The 23,703-nt window shown below is 40.9% G+C and overlaps 1 long non-coding RNA gene across 1 annotated transcript; it reads left to right on the top strand.

Annotated features, from left to right (window-relative positions):
* The first annotated feature begins 4,569 nt into the window (after positions 1-4,569).
* On the top strand, positions 4,570-18,960 carry LOC125633439 (uncharacterized). The gene is made up of 3 exons (XR_007355604.2): positions 4,570-4,702; positions 16,542-16,674; positions 18,248-18,960. It is a non-coding gene; the product is annotated as an uncharacterized LOC125633439 (long non-coding RNA).
* Positions 18,961-23,703: the final 4,743 nt, after the last annotated feature.

The following is a 23,703-nucleotide window of genomic DNA, read 5'->3' on the forward strand; positions in this document are numbered from 1 at the left end:
AAACAAAACAAAACAGAAATAAGAAAAGTTCAGAACCACAAGACTACGTGATCACGAAGGGAAAAGTTATGAACCTTTTAAATAGTAAATTCACTAGGGATGCTCAGATCAACCAAGCTTTATATAGGCTGTTAAATGGCTACTGGAGACTTAAGCTTTCATTAAAGAAAATATAGGTCTATAGCCCTCTTCTGTGCAGAAACAGACCTGAAGATATAAGCCAAGGTCTTGGGAAGAGGATATATTTCCTACCAGAACCGAAGTTCATCAAACAAGCTACCTGTAAATTACGACACACTAAAAAACAAAAACAAAACAAAAACCTGCTGGTCACCATAGTTAGAGACGCCTAACACTTTTGTTTATCAGATACTAGCATGAGAATGGGAAGCAGGAAACCATGAATGATAGGTTAACTGAATGGTTCTATTCGCCAGGATGGAGAAGTTGAGATGCCTGCCTACTGTACTGCACCCCTCTCAAAGCTCTCCCCAGTCCTTCGACCCTTTGTGCACAGACACACACACACATTCCTACTCCTCCTCCTCAGGTCCACAGAAAGGGACCCCTGTTCAGTGCTGGAATCCTGAAAAAAGTGCCAGAATGCAGGGCAGTGGGAGGTTAGGGAAAGGAGCAAAGGGGAGCAGGGGGTAGTGGGGAGAGCTGGGAGTAAGACAGGGGCAGTGGGGCACCTGTGGGAGGCCAAAGGAAGCAGGTGGTGACTCCCCAAAGAGTCTGTCCAATTCCACCTCTCCCTCTATCTGTGCCCAGGACCCTCTCCCTCCTGGGGTATTGGTGGCCCCGCTACCCAGCTCTCAACATCGTCCGACTCTGACTCCACCCTGGGCTCTCAGCTAGGCAAGCCATTCATCCGCTTTAACGCAAACAGCCTTCTTTTTGTACGGGTTGTCCCCTGTTTGGTACTGATATAAAACTGGACATGGTTTATCATGTATAGAGGACACCATTTTACAGAATGCACCGCTCCACACTCGCTGGTGTAACCTCGTATGCATCGTGTGTGGTGCTCGCTGCATAATGGTGTCCTCCATGTGGCATGATCTCACAGCACCGGAGGGGGATGTATTTTGGGGATGTGCCAGCGAGCACCCTACTCCAAGCTGCTCCGGCCCCACGCTGTCCTGTCCGGTCCTGGTTGCAGCATCCCCAGCTCCCTCTGTACTGACCCACTGCTGAGTGTCCACTGTCCAGGTGACCTATCAGTGACCTCTCTGTTTGCAGGACACAACAAGTTTTACTGGTCCTACAAAACCCAGGAACTGTGCTACCTATTTTTGAGCACCATCTGCTGGCAGTTTATCTATTCATGTATATACAGAAATCTCAGACTACACTTTTTCCCACCTATCCTCCACTCCCTCAGATCCAGGAATACCACCCACCAGAAAATGGTGTTCATTTCCACAGAAACTCACACATTTCAGCAGAAAGCAGTCACTTTTTGCAACGTCATTGAGTCAAGTACCTAACTGTCCATCAAAAACCAGTTTTGAAGGAAATTTTTTTGACCAGCCCAACTTAGAAGAATTATTAATTCACCCCTAGACAAGCCTCTTTTGTCTTGTCAGAGCCCCGAGGTGCCTATTTGGAGGTAACTGAAGGCCAAGGAACCTTCTATGGCTGTGGGGGAGGGGGATGGGGGAGGAAACCCCTGTAGCCTCCTAAAGTATGAGGGGGTAGGCCCTGGTGAGACAACTCACTTCTAAGCTTCAAGGTTCTGTAGGTCCCCATAGAACCTTTTCATACTCGTTGGGAGGCATGGGCCCTGACAAGCCTCAGAAATCTCATAGGCGTCTGGGGAGGCCCCTAATGGGCCGTCTAAGATTTGCAAGGGTATAAGGATCTGTAAGTCGCTTTGGACCTCTGAAGGGGAGAGTTGGGGACCCCAGCAAGCTGCCAAAATCTTGTAGGCATTGGAGGCCCCCTGATAAAACTCCAAAGGATCACCACGGCGTTGATGCACTGAAGGTCCAGAGGCTCCGCTCCAAGGATCTTAGAAGGTGTACATTAGTGATGCTCTCCTCCTGCAGATATCTGGGACTCAGAGGGAAAAAGGGAAATGTTCTCTCAATCCCTTTTACTCCCTAGCCCCATATAGGGCTATTTAACAAAAACTACGGAAATTCCCTCACAAAACCAGTCTTCATTATGTGATGTTATCAGATACAGACCAGTGCTTTGAGCATATACTTATTTTAAGAATATTTTAAAAAACTCTAAACCCAAAGATTAGAAACCCAAGAAATTCAGAATTCAGTTGAAATGTACAAAGAAACCCAAGCCTTTGAAAGAATGGAAATACAGCCAAATTACTCGAACTCTGAGCCACAGTGGCAACCTGGAAAAATAAGAAGCTCATACAACCTCAACCATCCATAATAAACAGATTCATTTTTTCAGACCACAGAATTCAGAATGGCTTAATCTCAGCCATTTAATGGTTGTGCCACATTAAACTCTTCTATACAGTCACACACAATGCACATAAAAAAGGTGCACATTTCTGATGAGACAAGTGGCATACTCAAAGCAATCAATCCCACTTTCCTTGAGGGCTCAATGTTGCAAAGCACTGCAGGCACCTCACACGATTTGGCCCTATGATTCCAGCAAATTATTCAATTATTATTGGACAGAGCTAGTGAGTCTCCATATATTAAGCTCATATTCACAGATCATTAGAGTATTCATGTGAAAAGAACAAAGTTTAGTGTGGTGACAAAGTAGCACACTGAAAACCTGGTCCAAAGCCCTCTGAAGCCAAAGGAAAAACTCCTATTTATTTCAATGAGCTCTGGATCAGGCCCTTGGCATATGAAACACGTATATAGGAATCATGTAAAATCATTGCTCTGAATTGCCCATTTTTGAAATTCTACATGAAAAGAAGGGAACATGGCAGACAGGCAGCTTTAAGGGGGTGGAGTTAGAGTAGTTTGGCTACCTTAACTCTCCATAGTTCATATGCAGACACGAACCTGCATTTCAAAACCTTCCTGTATCTGAGCAAACCTATGGCAGCTGGCAGAGGTGACATGTGGGCAGGGGGTCACGTGGGGTCACGTGCCCTCCCAGAGCTGCTTCTTGACTTTTATTGAGTATGCTCACATGGCCTAAGCATGCTCAGTACATCTGTTGCAGATGCTGCCCTCCGTCTGCCCACCCACTATCCGCAGGTACAGGTCATCTTTGGCAGTTGGTCCAATACCGAGCTATGCAAACTGAATTCTTCACAGTCCAATTAACGTAGCCCACTCAAATTGCACCGCACAGGGCTTCCCCTTTCCTAGTTTTAAATATTGAGAAATCCACTTTTGAAAAACTTTGAAAAATCTTACATAACAGACCATGAGGCATTCCTTGTGTTGTTCTTCATATTTCGAAGATGTCTTTGTATCTGTTACTTCTCATATACCACAGTGAAGGGATTGCTTTTCTTTTTAATACAGCATTGAAATAAACAACCTGAAAAATAATCGCAAAAAGAAAAGGAGTACTTGTAGCACCTTAGAGACTAACCAATTTATTTGAGCATGAGCTTTCGTGAGCTACAGCTCACTTCATCAGATGTATACCGTGGAAACTGCAGCAGACTTTATATACACACAGAGATCATGAAACAATACCTCCTCCCACCCCACTGTCCTGCTGGTAATAGCTTATCTAAAGTGATCATCAGGTGGGCCATTTCCAGCACAAATCCAGGTTTTCTCACCCTCCACCCCCCCACACAAATTCACTCTCCTGCTGGTGCTAGCCCATCCAAAGTGACGTTGTCGCTTTGTGACGCAGGAGAGTGAATTTGTGTGGGGGGGTGGAGGGTGAGAAAACCTGGATTTGTGCTGGAAATGGCCCACCTGATGATCACTTTAGATAAGCTATTACCAGCAGGACAGTGGGGTGGGAGGAGGTATTGTTTCATGATCTCTGTGTGTATATAAAGTCTGCTGCAGTTTCCACGGTATACATCTGATGAAGTGAGCTGTAGCTCACGAAAGCTCATGCTCAAATAAATTGGTTAGTCTCTAAGGTGCTACAAGTACTCCTTTTCTTTTTGCGAATACAGACTAACACGGCTGTTACTCTGAAACCTGAAAAATAATCTTAATTATGGGTAAAATCTTGGCCCCATTGAACTCAATGGCAAAACACCCACTGACTTCAGGAGGGCCAAGATTTCACCTATTGTGTCTGAGTTGAGATCTGGGCTCTAATAGCCTGTTAGGATAAATAAAAACTGACCAAGAATGTTCCTTAGACTGAAACTTTTAGGAGCTTGGAGAAATTCAGTTAACCGCTTTCCATTATTTTTCATTTTCATACAGCTCCACCCTTCCTGATTCACTCTCTCTTTCCTTCTTAAGTCTTTCTATAACACCTACCACAATGGTATCTAAGTCACAAGCAAGGCTGGTCTTGCATTCTGTTCCCTAGTCTGACTGGAAGCAGGAAGCACTGAAAACCACATGGGAAAGCCTGTCCGTGCAAGATTTCCATCCCAGTTTTGCACATGCTAGAAGTTCAGATACTTCAGAGAAGCTTCTGAACTGAACTACTGAACCTTTTGAGGCTGGCCCATCATTAACTGGGACACAGATCAACTAGGAAGTTCAGAACTAAGGCTGACATTCTACCTTTAACTCGGGCTGTCGTTCCAGGTTCCAAAGGTGCCTCGAATTAGGTAGGTGCGCTATCTTATGGATCATTAGAAAGGAAAGGGTGCTGGATCAGATTATATGTGCTGCAGTATCCAGGCACAATGGGATGAGTGAAACACAAAGTGGCTGCCTCGGCTTTGTATTTACTTGGTTGTATCACAAGCCATACTGGCGATGTAGTGCTTTATGTGTTAATAATACATTTATTATAGCCATCCTATGGAATGCTAAATTACAGTGATATTTTATTTCAGTTGAATAATCTGACTGCTTTATTATCATTTGACATGAAAGTGCAATTTGCCATGCCACATACATTGCTACACACCTTCTCAATAGGATCATAAAGGCTGCACTACTGACCAAGAACATAATACTTACACAGTGTCTTGAGAAAACACTAGGATTTTGAAAGTTCTACTCTCTCTTTTTAATAGTTCAAACCAAAATTGCTTTGTTTTTTTAAAGCTCTTTGCTGCTCAATAACTCCAAGTGCTAACAGAATTTAATATTCAGTTGTCATGCCCGTCTCAGCTTTCACCACAGGTTTCTGTGAAATATGTTCTAATCCAGGTCTTGTTTTCTCTCACATATATTTCATTACTACCGTCACTTAATTTAAATGGAATGTCAAGCACCTGCTTGCCACCATAAATGCAGTTAATGCCCCTTTTGGAGTCACCAGCAGGGTGAGCTCTTACACTTGATGGCTGACTTCAGTCTCTTCCCCCTAAAAATCAAGTCTCACTTATTCAATTTATGCTTCCTCCTCCAGATTACATGAATCATTTCTGCCATGAACTTATGACCCTTAGCCCTGTAATGCATCACAGTACTGTACTAGTACCATAAGGTAGATAATGTTCAGCTACTTTGGCTTGTACTAGTACTGACATTCTAAAAGCTGCACTGAATTAATACAATACAGTACATGCCACACTTGACTTCAGTGTGCAGTGGGAATAAAACGGTAGGGTAATGTTCCCCATATTTTAAGACAAAGCTAAATCTGTGCCCTCTCCTATTTCACTGTGACTGAAGAGGTAAATAAATGAATACAGGTTTGGGAGGAAATATTGTTTTTTGTTAATGCTGCACTACTTCTGCTTTACCAGCGAGCTGAAAAAGTTCTCGAATATTATCTGTGTATTTCCTGCTTTGGTCTTGAGAAGCTGGAATTAAACTGGTGCGTTTTCTTTTAAAAAGGGTCACAAAAGACTACATTTAGTTTGGGCTAGGCTCAACATGTGCTAGATTTCCCCAAGTTTACCAATATTAAATATGGTTTAGTATGAGAAGCGTCACTGCTGAGAACTCATATTCAGGCTGACGCAGTTAGTTTGCATTACCCGATCAGAAATCTAGTTACAATGATAAATATGAACATCCCAGCCACATGGAGGACAAGTTGAAAAGATACACCATTTATTCGGTCAGTTACAGTAAGGTCATCGTTAGTTATTATTTTAATGGTTAATTTAACTAAATACTGAGCTATTGTCTTGTTAGTGTGTATATTCAGTCGAAAAAATACATAGGTTCAACTAGGAATGCATCTTTTATTGCACTGGGTGTAATGAAGCTGCAGCATCGCCACAAGTAAAGAATATTGAATAGTTATATATTTTTGAAATGGTAAAATAAGTATTCTTGCAGAAGTAGTTGGCATGTGTAACTTGATGAACTCACTTAAATAGTTTGACTGTTAATCAAAAAAGTAAATTATACGCACTTGAATAGTTCAACTGTTGATCAAAAAAGTAAATTATATAAGTGGATACTGCAACCCAGAAACATGTGGACACAGCTGTAGTGTCATGTGTCGCAGCTCTACTTGCTGCCAGCTGGCACCCACACAAAGACAAGCCAAGGCCAACAATTACTGTTATTCATAACAGCGAATGTGCATTCAAAACACACAGTGCAGGCTTTATAAAATAACTTAGTATTCAAATGTATCCAGACTGTTGAATTGTTTTGTAATCACACGTCACTGTATGCCAGGCAAATACGCCAAAATGTCCTAGTAGTCCAGAATTTCTTGTCTTTACCCAATTAACCCAAATACTGTAGGGGCTGGTCTATGAGCTATTTGTGCTGTGGTCTTCAGGATTCCTCATGCACTTAGCAAACAGTCGAGCACAATCAACGCATTAAGTCTTAAGACTTTCAAGTTAACAGTTGCGTACCGTAGTATATATATTTATATGTAATATTACAATCACCACTTTCTGGTTTAGAAAATCACACGTAATTAGGAAGTGTAAAACAATGGGAGAAATTAGAATGGTTTCATAGGCAAAATCCTTTTTCTATCAAGACCAAGCTTATATTTAGAACTGAAATGCCAGAGGTGTTCACTGTACTTCTTTGTATGGGTGCCTGTTCCAAGTATGCAAATAAGCTTAGAGTACATAACCTCAACAAGGAGTTCATGGAATATGCTCCTGGTGATAAATAAATAAAAACTACTGGGTTTAATTCAGCTCTTTTTGTTTGCCGAGACACAGGCAACCCTTAATTAAAGAACAAAATACCATTCTACAGTAGTGATACAAATCAGTGGGTCAACATTAATGTCAAATCCAGCATTTTAAATCATTACCTAGAATTAAGGTTGTTTTTTTTTATAAAGTGAATGAAAAAAAAAGACGTGAAAAATCTATGTTTAAATAAGAAAATTTTTAACAGGCTGGACGCATCCTCAACTGGGGTTTGTCAGCATTGTTCCATAGCAATCAACAGAGATATGCTAGTTTACACCAGATTAGGATTTGGCTCTGAAAGTTTCAATATTGTTAAAAATGAAAACAACATTGTGTCACTTCAAAAAATTCCTACTTTGAAAAAAAAACAACCATTCCTCAAAAGGGCTGGCACACACAGTGACTTGTATGTATTAAATCACTTGCTTCATCTCCGCTGTGACAGAATGGAGTGGGTGGGGGAGGCACAAAATTTTTCCCTCTGATGATGCCAACTCAGTTGCATTCCAGGGGAAAGTGCATATTCTGATCCTTCATCACAATGCTGCACAGCCTGCTGCTGACTATGGTTTACTTGTGGCTGCAAGGACTTTGTGTGTGTGTGCCCAAGGCCATCTCTCCAAGTCTTACTACTGTACTTTGAAAAGGGATATTGGGACTTATGAGTAAACAAAGTAGATATCAGTTTAAGCAGTGGGAAATGCGAGGTACCATCTCTTTTTGCCTTCTATACACCACAGTTCATTTTTGTAGAATATGGGTGAGACCCTCAGCTGGGGCAAATTAATTTAGATCCACTGAAGTCAATTGAGCTACACCAGTTTCTACCAGCTGAGGATTTGGCTCTGTGTTTTTTTAGAAACTTGCTTATCTTGAAAGACAAAAAAAACCTTCATTTCCTGAGATACATTAATAAGAAGTCTGCACAGAGAAACAGTGGAGAAGAATGACCTGGCCTGCATTACTTTGTTTACAATAACCTCTTTTTAGTGGCTGCTGTCTACAGTCGTGCCAAGTATGGTTTCAATTTTTCCTTTGAAATGTAGACCAGCCAAATAACACCAACACATTTTCCATGTAACTTTTGTAGACTGTATTCCTGAAGAGTAATGTCTCCCCTGTTTTCAGAGTATGACTGCTGTATGTGTTACTAAATACTGGATATGTTTTATCACCCAACATGGTTTAAATATGTATATCACTGGTATAGATTGCTAATGCCATGTAAACTCCTGAATTAGAGGTCTTTGTGAAATCTCTCTTGTCTGACTTGAGTTCATAGTCATATAACTTCTACTGTATAAAATTTTAGAAGTTGTTTAGTCTTCAAATTTAGAGTTTATTTTTTTTATTTTATTTTTTTTTAATTGTGAAACACCCCGGGTAAAATCCTGACCTCCATTGAAATCAATGGCAAAACTCCCACTCATGTCAATGGGCCAGGAATATTAACAGAAATGAATCTAGGTGGGATTTTTCAAAAGCATGCAGCATTGGTCTAACACTTCTCCAGCTGAAGTCAATGGGAGTTTCACCTTTGACTTCAGCGGGAGAAACCTTAGACCAGCACAGAGCATTTTTGAAAATCCCACACTCAGAATAAGATTTTCAAAGTCACGTGGGGAATTTGGACACCCAATGCCCCTTAAAATGAATGGGAATTGGGCATCCAAATCTTTTAGGTGGCTTTGAAAATCCCATCAAAATGCCTAAAGATAGATAGACAGATAGATAGATTTTGTTTGTATGTAACTATTTCTCAGCAGTACTTGAAACCCAAACACTGCAGCCTTTTCATAAGGTTTTGTAAGTGAAACTAAGTAGAAATGAAGTGAAGCTGATTATTTATTTTCATTTTTCAGCTGAGGTGAAATGCAACAGGAACATAAACAGCATAAATGATGAGCGGTAATAAGATTTTAAAAACTCTTTTAGGGTTAATAATGTTATGTACTATTAATAACACAAGACAGGATATTTGTTTATATATAATGTTTACAGAATAGTGTCCTCTTAAACATATACAATATTCAGTAATAATAAAATTAATTTACTTCCAAATATGTTGGCAGATGTTTCAGTAAGGATTTTTACAACAGTTCACAGATGTTACCTGCCATATCTGACTGATTATTTGACTGATTTCCAGAGTTACGGTATCATACATGAAGTCAGTGATGATGAGCACACTTAAAAAATGGAAGATAAAGCCTGGTATGTGTGTAGCTATCAGCCCGTCCGTCACATCCACACAAGCTAACACCATTCTCTGATGTAAGAAAACCACAAGTGGGACATTTCAGGCACATGCTGAGCATCAAACCATTGTTGGAACTCCTGCGGAGCCTGTTTATTGCAGAGTAATCCTCTCCAAAAATTGCTAATCCAGAGTGCTAATTTTTTTTGTACTGTGGATTTTGGCCACAATTGAGTTACCCCAGTGATTTAGGGAAAGGTAGGAGAGAGGTCCTGGAGGGCAAATTTAGGCTGCTAGGTAAGAGATTAAAATGTTCAGAACCTCCATGGTAGCATTCTGTGAAATGCTTCCTGTTCCATGCACAGGGCCAGGCACAACAGTGGGGTCTCAATGTGTGGATCAGATGATGGTATGGGGGGAAGCTTTTAGGTTTATTAGAAACTGGGAAACCTTTGGAAAAGGAGGAGCCTATACAAGAAGGATGGGCTTCACCTAAATCAAAATGGAGCCAGATTGCTGGCATGTACAATTAAAAAGTTTGTAGAGTATATTTTAAACAAAAGGGCTGGGGGAAAGATGACAGATGCAGAGGAGCACATGGTTCAGGTGGAGACATCACTTAGAGATGAAGTTATTAAAGGGGGAGCTCTATATCTGAGAGGATAGAGAAGAAGTTGTTGAAGTACAGGTAGGAGCTAGTGAGGAACAGTCAAACGTAAGAGTCCCATTTAAATTTAACACATGAAAGCAAGCAACTGAATATTGGCAAAATGTACAAGTGCTTGTATACAAATGCCAGAAGCTTAAATACTAAGATGAGTGAACTAGAGTACCTGGCATTGAATGAGGATATTGATATAATAGCCATTGTGGAAACTTGGTGGAATTAGGATAATCAGTGGGACATGGTAATCATAGAATCATAGACTTTACGGTCAGAAGGTACCATTATGATAGTCTAGTCTGATCTCCTGCACAACGCAGGCCAGGGAATCTCACCCACCAACTCCTGTAACAAACCCCTAATTTATGTCTGAGCTACTGAAGTCCTCAAATCGTGGTTTAAAGACTTCAAGGTGCAGAAAATCCTCCAGCAAGTGACCCGTGCCCCATGCTGCAGAGGAAGGGGAAAAAAACCCAGGGCTTCCAAATCTGCCCTGGGGGAAAATTCCTTCCCGACCTCAAATATGGTGATTAGCTAAACCTTGAGCATGTGGGCAAGACTAACCAGCAAGACACCCAGGAAAGAATTTTCTGTAGTAACTCAGATCCCACCTCATCTAACATCCCATCATAGGCCATTGGGCATATCTACCGCTAGTAGTCGAAGATCAATTACTTGCCAAAATTAGGCTATCCCATCATATCATCTCCTTCATAAACTTATCAAGCCTTGTCTTGAAGCCAGATATATCTTTTGCCCCCACTGCTTCCCTTGGAAAGCTGTTCCAGAACTTCTCTTCTCTGATGGTTAGAAACCATAACAGGGTACAAAATATATAGGAATGATAGAGTAGGTTGCATTGGTGGGGAATGGTCCTATATGTGTGTGACAGGGTGTACCTACCCCACACTGGTTCATCAGGGGTTAACCACTCTCTGGGGGCTGAGGAAACCATGCCCCCTCACCCCTGCTGGGTACACTCCAGCTGGAACCAGAGTATAAAGGGAATAGCGCAGCTCAGTCTGGGCTAGCCACTGATGAGAGCAGAGATGTGTTGCAGGCTCCTGCAGGGTGACTGCCGGAGCTCCAAGACGCAGAAGCCATCTGGGTTGAGGCTCCAACGGACCCCCAACTGACTGCCGCCAGCAACAGAGGAGAGACAGTGGAGGCCACTGTAGAGAGACGTTTGTAGAAGATGATAATTTAAAGATTATAATCTAAAGACCTCATAAGGGACCGTATTATGAACATAGGAATGTGGAGATGTGCCCTACAGGTGGGGCTTGGAACACTGCATGGCTGTGTGCAGCAGTTCACCACAGAAGCTCTCCAGTTTGTTTTATTAAAGTTCTATTCCTTTCTCATCTGACCATTGGGCCATGCTGTCCTGCACTTAAGGGCAGCTGCATTGACTCTGGCCATTGGAAAGGGGGGGTGGGGGCGAAAAGTCAGGCGGCAAAATTTGCAGATAATATAAAATTATTTAAGATCATTAAGTTCAAAGCTGACTGTGAAGAGTTAAAGGGATCTCACTAGACTGGGTGACAAAATGGCAGATGAAATTCAATTCTGATAAATGCAAAGTAATGCACACTGGAAAAAATGATCCCAACTACACATACACAATGATGGGTTCTAAGTTAGCTATTGCCACTCAAGAAAGAGCTCTTAGAGTAATCATGGACAGTTCTCTGTAAACATCGGCTCAATGTGCAGTGGCAGTCAAAAAAGCTAACAATGTTAGGAACCATTAGGAAAGGGATAAATAAAACAGAAAATATAATGCTGCTATATAAATCCATACCTTGAAAAGAGCATTCAGTTCTGGTCACCCCCATCTCAAAAAAGTTATATTAGATTTGGAAAAGGTGTAGAAAATAGCAACAAAAATTATTAGAGGTATGGAACACCTTCCATACGAGGAGAGATTAAAAAGACTGGGATCATTCAGCTTAGAAAAGAGACAGCTAAGGGAGGATATGTTAGAGGTCTATAAAATTATTAATGTCTTGGAGAAAGTGAATAAGGAAGTGCTGTTTACCCCTTCACATAACACAAGAACTAGGACTCATCCAAAGAAATTAATAGGCAGCAGGTTTAAAACAGACAAAAAACAGTACTTCTTCACATCCTGCACAGTCAACCTCCAGATCTCATTGCCAGGGTATATTGTGAAGGTCAATGTCTCTTAATCAAGATAATCAGGGATACAACCCCACTCTCTGGGTGTCCCTAAACCTTCAACTTCCAGAAGTATCTGGCATGGACCACTGTCAGAGACAGGATACTGGGCTAGATGGGCCATTGGTCTGACCCAGTATGGCCATTCGTATCCAACAGCAAAATGTTCTAATGTGTTGCAAATGAACAGAGGTCCACACAAAAAGGCAATGGAAGTTTGACAATCCTTTTGTGATTTTTTCAAACTCCACTGTAATGGTTTCACAAAGTTGTGAGAAACAGCTCCAGGAGAAAATATATCATAAAAAAAACATGTGGGTAAGCATCTGCAGGATTGGGGCCATACTCCTGTCCTGGATAGAGATTGTTCTAAGAGCTCGTTCAGCGAAACAAACTATGGACTAAATTGTGGGCTGTTCTGAGCACCCATTCATTCCCCTGCCCAAGCCATCTACATCGTACGGCGAGGAGCAACCTCTACAGAGCCATTATTCCCCATCCCATACAAGTGGACATGGAGTGAGGTAGCAGGGGCAAGCGTGGGAGGAGCCTGGGCTTCACCCTGACAACATGGGCTGACCTGTGCAGCTGAACTGGGAGATATACATTTTGCCAGGTAAGGCTGGGTACAGGTAGGTATGTTTTTCCTTCCAATCCGTATCGGAGCAGGGAAAAACCAAGAGGTAGGTTATATCTCAGAGAGTCACTGTCTGGTTCCCAGGCTCCACCTGAGCCAGTGTACCTATATGCTACCACAATTTAGCCATGTGGTCACGTCAGTCAACATTCAAGCTCTGTGATGTTCTCATTTTGTGTCTACGCTACTCTGGGCAAATGGGTAGTAGAGGACACTTTATCATCAATTCTTATTTAGGCTTGAGAGTGAACAGTGCCACTCAGAACAAGGGAAATTAGGCTTTGCCTCAAAGATCATCTAGTTAGACAACCAAAGCAATACAAACAGAAGGCCAGGTTCACTGGCATGTTCTGACTGATGCAAAAGAGTTGGAGTGTATGAGTGAATTTGGCCTGGATAATGTCCTGAATGAGCTGAGGATGGGATTGCCACAGGGTAGTATATGAATTTTAAATCTGTAAACTAGGGCTTTGTTTGGTGGGCTAAACCAGTAAGGCCTCACGGAAGATGATTCTTTTAACGGACTATATACACTGTTTGAAAAGTGCTCAGCATTGGTCTTATTCTGCTCCCTTTAAAGTCAATGAGGGTTTTACAACTGGCTTCACTGAGAACAGAGTTAGGCCAGCAGGGGGCACTTCAAGGACCACTGAACTGATGCAGGCCCTGAAACCAAGCTGCAAAACCCGTGAAGAAATGTGAGATGACCAAAGAAGCCATTTGCTACAATTTCTCATTTTGTTTTGTTTTTTCCCCACCTCCTTCTATTTTTTTGGGGCCCGCACTAGCTTCCCTCAACTTGTCTCTATGTCTCTTACGGAGAGTGATTTCACTATTACACTGGCAGTGTGTCCTGCACAGTCATTATAGGTACACAAAGGCCGGATACAGCAATGCTGCCATGTAGGTTTGAAGTCTGGTCCTGCATTCCACACCAACCAGCTGCAAAAAACATTTCAAGCAGGTACTGCTGCACGGGGGCCAAGGGGGCCCAACGGGGATCACCCTCCCCCTAGGATGCCTAACTGTGCATGGGAGACCCACTCCTCCTTGGGGGTCTGGGACCCATGCAGTATCCCAAGCCAAGTGGAGAAGGAGCCAGCCAGAGACTGAAGCTTAAAGAGCAGCTGCAGAAGAGATTTGAGCAGGGACCAGTGGAGATTGATGATGTCATCAGAATGCTTTCCATAGTTTGCATTCTGAACATTACATCAACTGTGCTGATTGGCTGTTTGCTACAACTCTTCCCGCTTCCTCCCTTTTCTTTGCCTACCATAACCAGCTGAAAGGACTTAAATACATAGGTGCTGGAACTAGGGGGGTGAGGAGGAGGGGCTGCAGTACCCTCGGCTTGAAGTGGTTTCCATTATATACAGGGTTTACAATTTGGTTCAATGGCTCTCAGCACCCCCATTATAAAAATTGCTCTAGAACCCCTGCTTAAATAACAAAATACAAGCAAAAGAAAATCACAGAAATAACACAATGTTGCAGCCATTACATTACTCACTCTGTTTGTATGTTCAACCCTTTCCCCTGTCCTTTGTGTAGTTTGTCTGTTTGGACTGCAATCTCTTTAGGTCAGGCAATGTCTACTTCAGGGCCCTGGTGTCAGCTGGCCCCTAGGCACTACTGTAGTAAACACGTTCAATGTAATCCATATTCATACAAAACTCCCACTAATTGCAGTTGGTTTTATCATCTCTCACATTCCATCTTCCTCTCTGTAAATTCTTTGAGATAGGGACCAACCCATTTTTGTATCTCAGAACTTCACTTTTAGCACTAAGGCCTAAATTTTCAAAGGTGACTAGGGATTTTGGGCGCTCAGCTTGAGATACCATAGAGGGTCTTGATTTTCGCAAAATTTGGTGCCCAACACTTTCTGATCATCAGGGTCCTTTCATGTATCTCAAGTTAAAATCACTAAACTGATGACAATTTAGGACTATATAAATAAAAACAGAAATTAGTATTACAAATAATAATTAATAACTAATGGCATGTGGTTTTTGAAATTTAAATTGATTGTTTTTTTTTTTTTTGGTGGCTATGCCTGTTCTTTCTATGTAGTAGCATAATCAAAATAAAAACCCAAGTCAGTGAATATGAAGGTTGTAGGCTTTCTGCAGGTTTAGTTTTCTGAAGTTGAATGCTCCATTGGTAACCATGATGTGAATCAGATCCAAAGGTTTCCTACTTCTTCACAAGACATTACAGTATTGACAAATAATTGGTGGATTCTCTCTGTGTTTACTCGTGACTTACTGAACTAGTGCCAACTGCATCTTGAATGCTTGTTCATTGGGAGTAACTCAAGGCTGACAGCTAGTGAGGTCATTTAGCAGTCTAGCCAAGGCCTGTATGCCATTACAATGAAGTAATAATGTATTTATAACACACCTAACCACTGATGGCTTCTATTCCTGTTGGGGCTTTTTTTCTCTCCTGCATTTGCACAGATGTTTTTTGAGAACTGGTCTCCAGAAAAAGCCTTGTAGAAAACAAGCTACGTCTGTTGATTCTGGCTGGCTTCTATAACGATAGTTGTTAGCACGCAGGATTTATGTTTCAAATATCATTTTAATTTCTAGGGCTGCATTTTTTAACCACAAAATCTTAATTCAATGGTGTACTATAAATGCTGCAGCTCCTTTATAAAAATGTAGAATAAGCTGTTTCTAAGGAAATATTCTGAGAGTCTGATTCATAGAAATGCTTCTCACATGCATTTTCCATGGAATTTGCTCTGAAATATGTGTGTAATATGGTCTTCAATAAATTATGTACTTTTGTGATTCATTAAACCTTTTCCCCTGCTCACAAGTAGCAACCTGTTCATTATACACAAAAAAGTGCAACCAGCCAAAAAAACCCAGCATTCTTGTTCTTATCATATTCATTGGCTGCTATTATTCCTGATCTTAAAAAAATAATAATCTATAAAAGTATTTAGAGAATGACAGTGCATAAATTAAACTGGCATCTAGCTTTAATTTACATGCAGGGAAATTAAGGATACATCCACATCCTTAATTACCTCCTTGTTCAATTTAAAGAGTATAGGGCTTAGAATGCCTCATGTAAAGATAATGATGATTCTTAGAAATGGGTGACTATTGACAGAATGCTTGTAGGAATGTTCACTCTCATTTCTTAATGAGTTTGTTCCAGCCATGTTTACATCCATTTTCTTTTTCCTATAATTCAATATTTATCTGATCAAGTTTTGCTGGCCTGACTCTTCATAGAAAGTGTATTTCAAAATTGCATTTAAAGTAAAATAAATGTTAAATTCCAACTCACACATATTTATGCTGGAAGCACTTGCATGACAGCTAATTAAGGATCATATAAAAATATCATGTGACATATCTCACCAATGATATCTAACCAATATATCTTGAATAGCAAATGGCTCAAACTCAAAGAACAGTATGTAATCAATAGAATTCTATCGATTTTACTTTGTTCTAGTTAGTATTAAAGATGGTTGAAAATTTAGGGCACCTCTGTACCTGGGGGTACTTTGCTACTCATGCATCATCCAATTTCCACCTGCTTCATCCCATCCTACAGATGAAATGGTTAACTTTGAAAACTTGTGCCAACCAGTCCTAGAATTTAGTTTAACTGAAGTGTGCCTCCTGCTCAAAAGTCACTTCCTCTCTGAAATAGCCTGTCTCTGTCTTTCTAGATATCATTTCCATTTATCTCTGGGCATTATAGATGCTGCATTACATGCATGTGCGAAACTGAAGGCAATGGAATTACTCCACACTAACAGTAGCGTAAATGAGATCAGAACCTGTTCCAGCGACCTCACAAAGGTAATGCAATCTATGCCCTTCACACAAAGAAAAGAAGAATGAGAAACAGCCATCGTGGTTGTTGTTTTGAAGGCGAGACATATAGACTGGTATTCGCTACAGCCTCACATTATGTAGGGAGAGCAAAGAAGCATTCCCTTCACACAAAGAAAAAGGAGAAATACTATGCTATTATTCTTTTTTAAATGTCATGCCCAGACACACTGGGCTAATTCCACTTCACTGCATCACAACGTGCTACATTAACTGCCACAAGACATGAGCCAATGCTACCACCACCCACATGCTTCCAATGCAACCATATCATTTCAATTTTTCACACATTTTACTTCTGTATGTAGAATGTGTTCTATAGCACAGTAAAGTCTCCTCTCACCAATCCTTTGACACGGGCTACCAGTCTGAAACAAAGCTTAGTTTCATATCTAAAACATAGTGACACAGGAGGAGGGGGTAAGGAATCACAAAAGAAGCAGCTGGCTATAGCCATGTTTATGGCTCTGAGGGCTCTGCTGGTTCAAGCATCCAATCATGAGTCTGCACAGCAGGCACCAACTCTGTGGCAATCCTTCCCAGTGTTCCTGAGATATTGTCTGTTGAAAGGGTACCTCTTGAAGAATAGCACAGTGTTGATACCGGATGCCAGCCTGAAAATATGTAGACTAGTGAACAATTCTAAGGCCCCACTTTTAATTTTCACTGCTCCATCCTCTGTTAAACAGACTGGGAAAAGATCAAGCCCCGTTGGAAAAGATTGTAAGCTCTTTGGGGAAGGGACCATCTTTTTTGTTTTGTATTTGTACAGTGCCTACCACAATGGGGTCCTGATCCATGACTGGGGCTATTAGGACTACTGCAATAAAATAAATAAATAAGCAATAACAACAAGCTGCATACCACCTGCAAGACAGAGGTACGTTGCCTAGTCAAGATGCCACTATCAGGCTAGGAAAGTGAGAACTTTAAAAGATGATGATGATCATAGATAGAGAGATCTGAAAGAAAGCAAAGAAGGTTGGTATCTGATCCTAAATATGTCTCTTCAAAGAGCCAGAAGGTGTAGAGCATAGCACAAGACATACCACCAGATTAAGGGAAAGAGACACCCCTCAAAAGTTGAGTGAATTTCAATCACTATTATTTTTCAGCTAACATCACTTTCCCTGATTAGACACTGCACTTGATTCTTCACTGCTTTGCACGTTGGTTAGTCATTTACACCTGCAAAATCAATGCAAAATAGTTGAAATACTGATTTGGGAGCATTTTACACCCATTTAGTTAACACAACACAAAGTTAGCAATATGGCAGATTATGTTTTTCCAGAAAATACATTTGTCATGCCATTTGCACCATCTGCTGTATGTGTCAGTAGGAAGGAAGATGGCTGCTGTTGAATGGTGTGGTATTTAGAAACAGTCCCAGTAAGAAACTGGATGAAAACAAAGGAACCTGGGCATCAAAGCAGCCAAAGGCACCGGTGAGAAAGAGGAAAAGGGGCAACTAATACCATTTCTATGACTTGGCAGATCATTGGTGCACCCTCCAGTAATACTCCTTTCTCACCTGCAGCACCTGTCCTGGAAGTTCAAGCAAGATTGTGAAACATCAACGAGCAGCACCACAATCTTCAGCTGCATGAGTAGCGAGTCCAAGACCAGCAACTCTGTATGGAAATGCAGGCATGGCAAACAAGTGCACATGATTCATTCGTCTGTACAGGCTAGAAAGAGCAACTCTGGCAAGCTGATAGAGTATGCAAATCTGATGTCATAAAACTGATGGCAGCAGCCAGTCATTCAATACTTTCATTCCTGCATTACTTCTTGCACATACTTTGTAAAGTGTTTTGAAAATTAAAAGCACTCTGTGTAAGTGCTAAGTATTATTAGTATCTTCACTGCTGTTTAGTAACATTGTGACAGGGCATAAGGCTCTGTTAGTTCACCTAATACTGATGAGTGTTTAATCCCCCCCCCACCCCATGATTCTGCAAAAATTTTTGCCATCTGATGGCTCTGCATAGACCTATTTGAAATGAGTCTGAGTCCAGTTCCCAGTTGTCTACATCAGAAACAAAACCCTTACCATGACTGACACTAATTGGCACCCTGGCAGTCTCAGCAAAGAGGCAAAGGAATGAATGGGCATGGAAACAGAACTACCATCTCAGGCCTAGAAGTGACTGCTCCTTCTAGTTCAAGGTAGATACACTCTGATGGAGAAGTTTGGGAAGCCTGCATGGTCCCTGCCTATGCTATGCCAGTTCTCTGGGTGAACAGGGGACTCAAGTCTCCCAAGGATCCATGCAGCAAATTCCATTAATATTAAATCCACAAAATCTATTTTTTAAGATTAAAAAATATCTGAAAAACATTTAAAAGCATCTTAACAATACTTCAGGCTTATGTATCTTCATGTCTAAATTTACGTTCAGATAGTCAGGCTGAACAAACATTCAGTGGTCCTCTTGGTCCATCCCCAAAATCTGAGTGGTAACTGGCTACTATGTCAATGACACTGAAGATCCAGCAATTGTGCATTGGAAGGGAGAACCTTTGGGAAGAAAATGAAAACCTACAGCACAACTGAGCAGAATTGTCTTCTAGTTTCTTTAGCTTCATGTTTTCTTTTCTTGATTTTTCGCTCAGCTATATTAAGTCAACAGTGACGAATGATCAGGCAATTTTGAAGATGTTCAAGTATCTACACAGAAAGTTGCACTGATTTAAAGTGGGGGTTTTTTAATCAATTTAGTTAAACCAATTCAAACCCCAATGGGAATATTCTTAATATGATTTAAACCTGGTTTATATCAATTTAGTTTAAGTTGATTCCTTGCTGACCTAAGTTAAATTGATATAAACCAGGGTTAAATCAAGATAATCAATTCCACATGAGTTTTCACTAGTTTAACAAAATTGATTAAAAAACTATTTTAGTTAAATCAGAACAGGTTTCGTGTGCGGGAAGACACGCCCTACACTCCCCCTGTTCTAGAGCATCGCTTACAACAGACCAAAAGAAGTTTCACAAACCAAATACACCAAAGTTAAAATATTTTGCGACGCTAAATTGAATGGGCTGCTTTGGATTTTTATAGGTATAGACGTCTGCAAAAGAAGCTAGGAACTAGTGTAAAATGGAAGTTATCCAGAAGCAAATACAGTGCAAAACAATTTATTTTTATATAGCATCCTTCAAACATAATATCATAAAATGCTTTAACTTCAACCAGAAGTTAAAAACAAAAAGGTTGGAGGGCAAAGTTTAATGAAGGTAAGTGACTCAGTAGTGGAGGGAAGTTCTAGTCTGGTGAAATAGATGAGGTACAACAAGTGAACAAGGACTTTCCACAACCCCAGCCCAAACTGTGGAGCAATGAGGGAGCCCACAAAGAGGGAAACACTGTAGGAGAAGCGTGACTGAGCTGAAGAGCAGGTGGCCATGAGGTTAGAGGGGCAGGGAAGAGCAAGTTCTGGAAACTAGGAGGGCCATTTTGAACTGGGTACAAAGATGAATGAGAAGCTAGAGCAGGAGGATGAGACTAAGTTTGTATGAGAGCCATAGTCATAGAGGAGCCTCTGAACATCACAGTATTTGATGGAAATGTTGACATTTAATGGCCAGAACAGAGGCACAGGGACCAAGGAGCCTTCTGTTCTTATGTACCCTGCTCTGCAGCCAGGGCCAATCAGAGCTCCTCCAAGGAAGAGGAAAGGCCATGGATCCTCCATACACACCAGCTCCTAGGTTTGGCTGGGCACAGAGAGGGCAGTCATTGCACCAGCCCCAAAAGACGGTGCAGTTTATTTACTCATATTGTGTGCCAGGGGAAATTCTCTCTTTCAGAGATTTCCCTGGAGTAATGTGGCTTCGCCTTAGCCTCAGCATCAGCATCTGGCTGAATGCCACACTCTAGCTCTATATGATTTATAAGAGGCCAGGGTCCCAGACCATTTGGGCAGCTTGGGCCATGGCCCCATCAGCTCTATCATTAATCGGTCTCTGAGTGAAAGTGACAGAGGCTGAGCATGACATAAAAATTCCACTGGCTGGATGTAAAAATAAGTATATTTCATCATGCCCATATGATACTTGGTCAGAGCTACACGATCTTCCTTTACCTCTCCCGGTGTAAGGTTCTGCCTAAAGTCTGGAAATGCCTTTAAATATCAATTTGAAAGTTATGGTTTGAAACAGGGAACTAAATCCCTTTAAGTTTTACATGAGCAGACTGGTGACCTAATAGGCACACAGATGCATTCCTGTGCATTAAGAGCCAAAGTTTCATTACTGCGGGAACAAACTGCATGCAAGACAAGAAGACTGGGTAAGGCTGGGATGAAAATTCAGTTCAAAGAACCCAGAGGAGAAAGCAATAGATTTTTCTGCCTTGTAACAGCATGCAAAACCTAGGGACAATCTAAGTGTCAAGAATTTTAACTGAAGGAGAGGTACAGTGCATAAAACCAGATAAAGGAAGCCAAATTACCATGGGACATTGGGATAACTTAAAACAGAGCAGTTAACAAAGCAAAGAGAAAAATATGCCTACTGAGAAGTGAGTGAGAAGTAAAGAAAAGACAGGCAATTTGTGAGATGTAAGGAAAAATCACTTTGGCTTAAATGAACATTTTAATTTCCTAACGCAAAAAAGAAATTGAGGAGAAATGTTGTGCCTGTCTATGGATGTATGATAGACACTGAAAAGGGAATTCTCACAGGTGATGTAGCATTGGGCTTTTATGAACATGAATTTAGTGAAAAAGAATGATATGCTGTCAAAGGATTTCACAATCTAGATCTTTCTGCCTAATTAATAGAGCTAATGAGGTTTGCAATCCTTCACTTGAACATGCTCTGTTGTTTTTGACTTCCTTTTTGCTTCATCTTAACATAGATTTATTTTACAGTCCTGAAGACTTGGAGCAGTCAAATACACTTCAACTGTTACCATGGAATCAGTACACTAGGTTGCATATGATCTTTTGGGTTAACTGGAGGGAAAAAGATGGACAAAGTGTGCACAATAGCAAGTGAATTTTGTTATGCTTGTGCAACTGTCCCTGATACATACATTTTGCACAAGTGACTGGAGGCAGCTGCGAGATGTGCGATCTAAATCTGAAAATGAAACAACTGACAGTAAAGCAGCTTTTAGCTGAAAAATAAATTTTATATGTGGTGGGAGAGAAAATGACCATGTGCTGACAAGAGAAAGACAAAGGTGATTTGAAAAATAGTAAATATAAAAGTTTGCCACTAATTTAAAGAATTTATGGCGAGCTTCATTCTTGATGTTAAACAAAGAAATACATATCTCATTATTATCAGTTGCCTGGAATCCTTTGGTATTTGCACACTGTCCCTTGAATGTGTCAGGAGTCATGTAATAAAATGCACAAAAGATGTAAAACTTGAATCTGAGGAGGACAACCTACAGCTTGAATCTGAGGACCATGACTGTAGTGAGGTAGTCTGGTCAGCCAGTTCAGGAGTGACAGTAATCTAGTGTGATGGGAAAGCATAGAATCATAGTATCACAGGGTTGGAAGGGATGTCAGGAGATCATCTAGTCGAACCCCTGCTCAAAGCAGGACCAATCCCCAACTAAATAGTTATAGTGATCCACTTTAAAAGTCAAAAAAACTAGCATACATCTAACTTCTTGAGTTGTTATAGCCTAAAGAATGGACCAGTGAACCAGGTCTGATACAACAAAAATACAACCTACATCTTCATTTAAATCTAACCAAACCATTTCAGACATTCCAAAAATAGTTTGCTGAATTTCTATGTTTGATTGTTTCTTTTAAATTTTTTGTGAAGCTTTGCACTTCTGGGTTTTGACTGAGAGTGCTGAAAGAGCCTGTTCTTGTGGTATTTCTCATCATGTCAAGCTATGAAACAGGGGAAATCTCACAAAACACATTCTTATTTCACAGCATTTCCAATGCAATTTCCAGACCAAGAGGTATGGGTATGTTTGGATGGCCAGGCTTCAGGTAAATACTCAAACTTGGGAATGGTTATTGGAATGGAAAAGCCAATGTTTTTGAGGTTTGCATAGATTATTGCTTTTATTATTTATAATTTACATTGTGGGACCCCAATCATAGAGTCCTATTATAGATGAGGGCCCCATTAAGCTAGGAGCTGTACAAACATAGAACAAAAAGACAGTCCCTGCCCTGAGGAGCTTACAATGTAAGTAAAAAGATAATGTAATAATCCACTCGGTAGAGCTAGAAGGTACCTTGTTGCCAGGCCCATTTCAGTACGAAAGTCTGGGTTGCATAAGTAATTAAGGGCATGAGCAAAAGCTCATTGAAATCAATGGAAATACTTCTATAGATTTCAATGGGCTTTGGATCAGGCCCTAAGTACGGGACTGGAGTCATGCACGGCTATGTACGTTTATAATCCTTGTAGTCCCAACCACAGTGTTCTGGGTCTCTGAAATCCCTACAATCCCTACATGATGGATCTCAAAGATAGAATTTTCTCTTTAGAGAGACTAGGGGGGTGAGGTACTATCTTTTATTGGACTCACTTCTACTGGCGAGAGAGAGAGATGAGCTTCTGCACTTACACAGAGCTCTTCTTCAGGACTGACATGGCTACAACAACATTGCGTACAATCTTCTCTTTATAAATTTCTGATAGAAAACTATTGTATTACTTTTTTTTAGCCTTTAGTGGAATTTCAGATTGGTCATATTTGGGGGATCCTGTCTTGATCCACCCCTTGCTCATATAGCAGGACTGCTCTTTTCCCATCTTACACACAATTATCACCATAGCTTCTCTCTAAAAGGACTTCAGCAAATACCACAAGTTGCCCAAGCTGGTAAACTGTACAGATTTAAGTTGTAAATGTCCTCAGGATTCATTAAGTTGTAGATGATGATTCTTCGATAAAGCATATGCTTCATGAACATATCGAGAGGTCTGATAGGGCCTTGACCATATTAATAATAGCATCAACAATAATAATGCATGGACCTGTAACAGGCTTTCACATC

Source organism: Caretta caretta, chromosome 3 (genome assembly GCF_965140235.1).
Source record: "Caretta caretta isolate rCarCar2 chromosome 3, rCarCar1.hap1, whole genome shotgun sequence".
NCBI classification, from domain to species: domain Eukaryota; kingdom Metazoa; phylum Chordata; order Testudines; family Cheloniidae; genus Caretta; species Caretta caretta.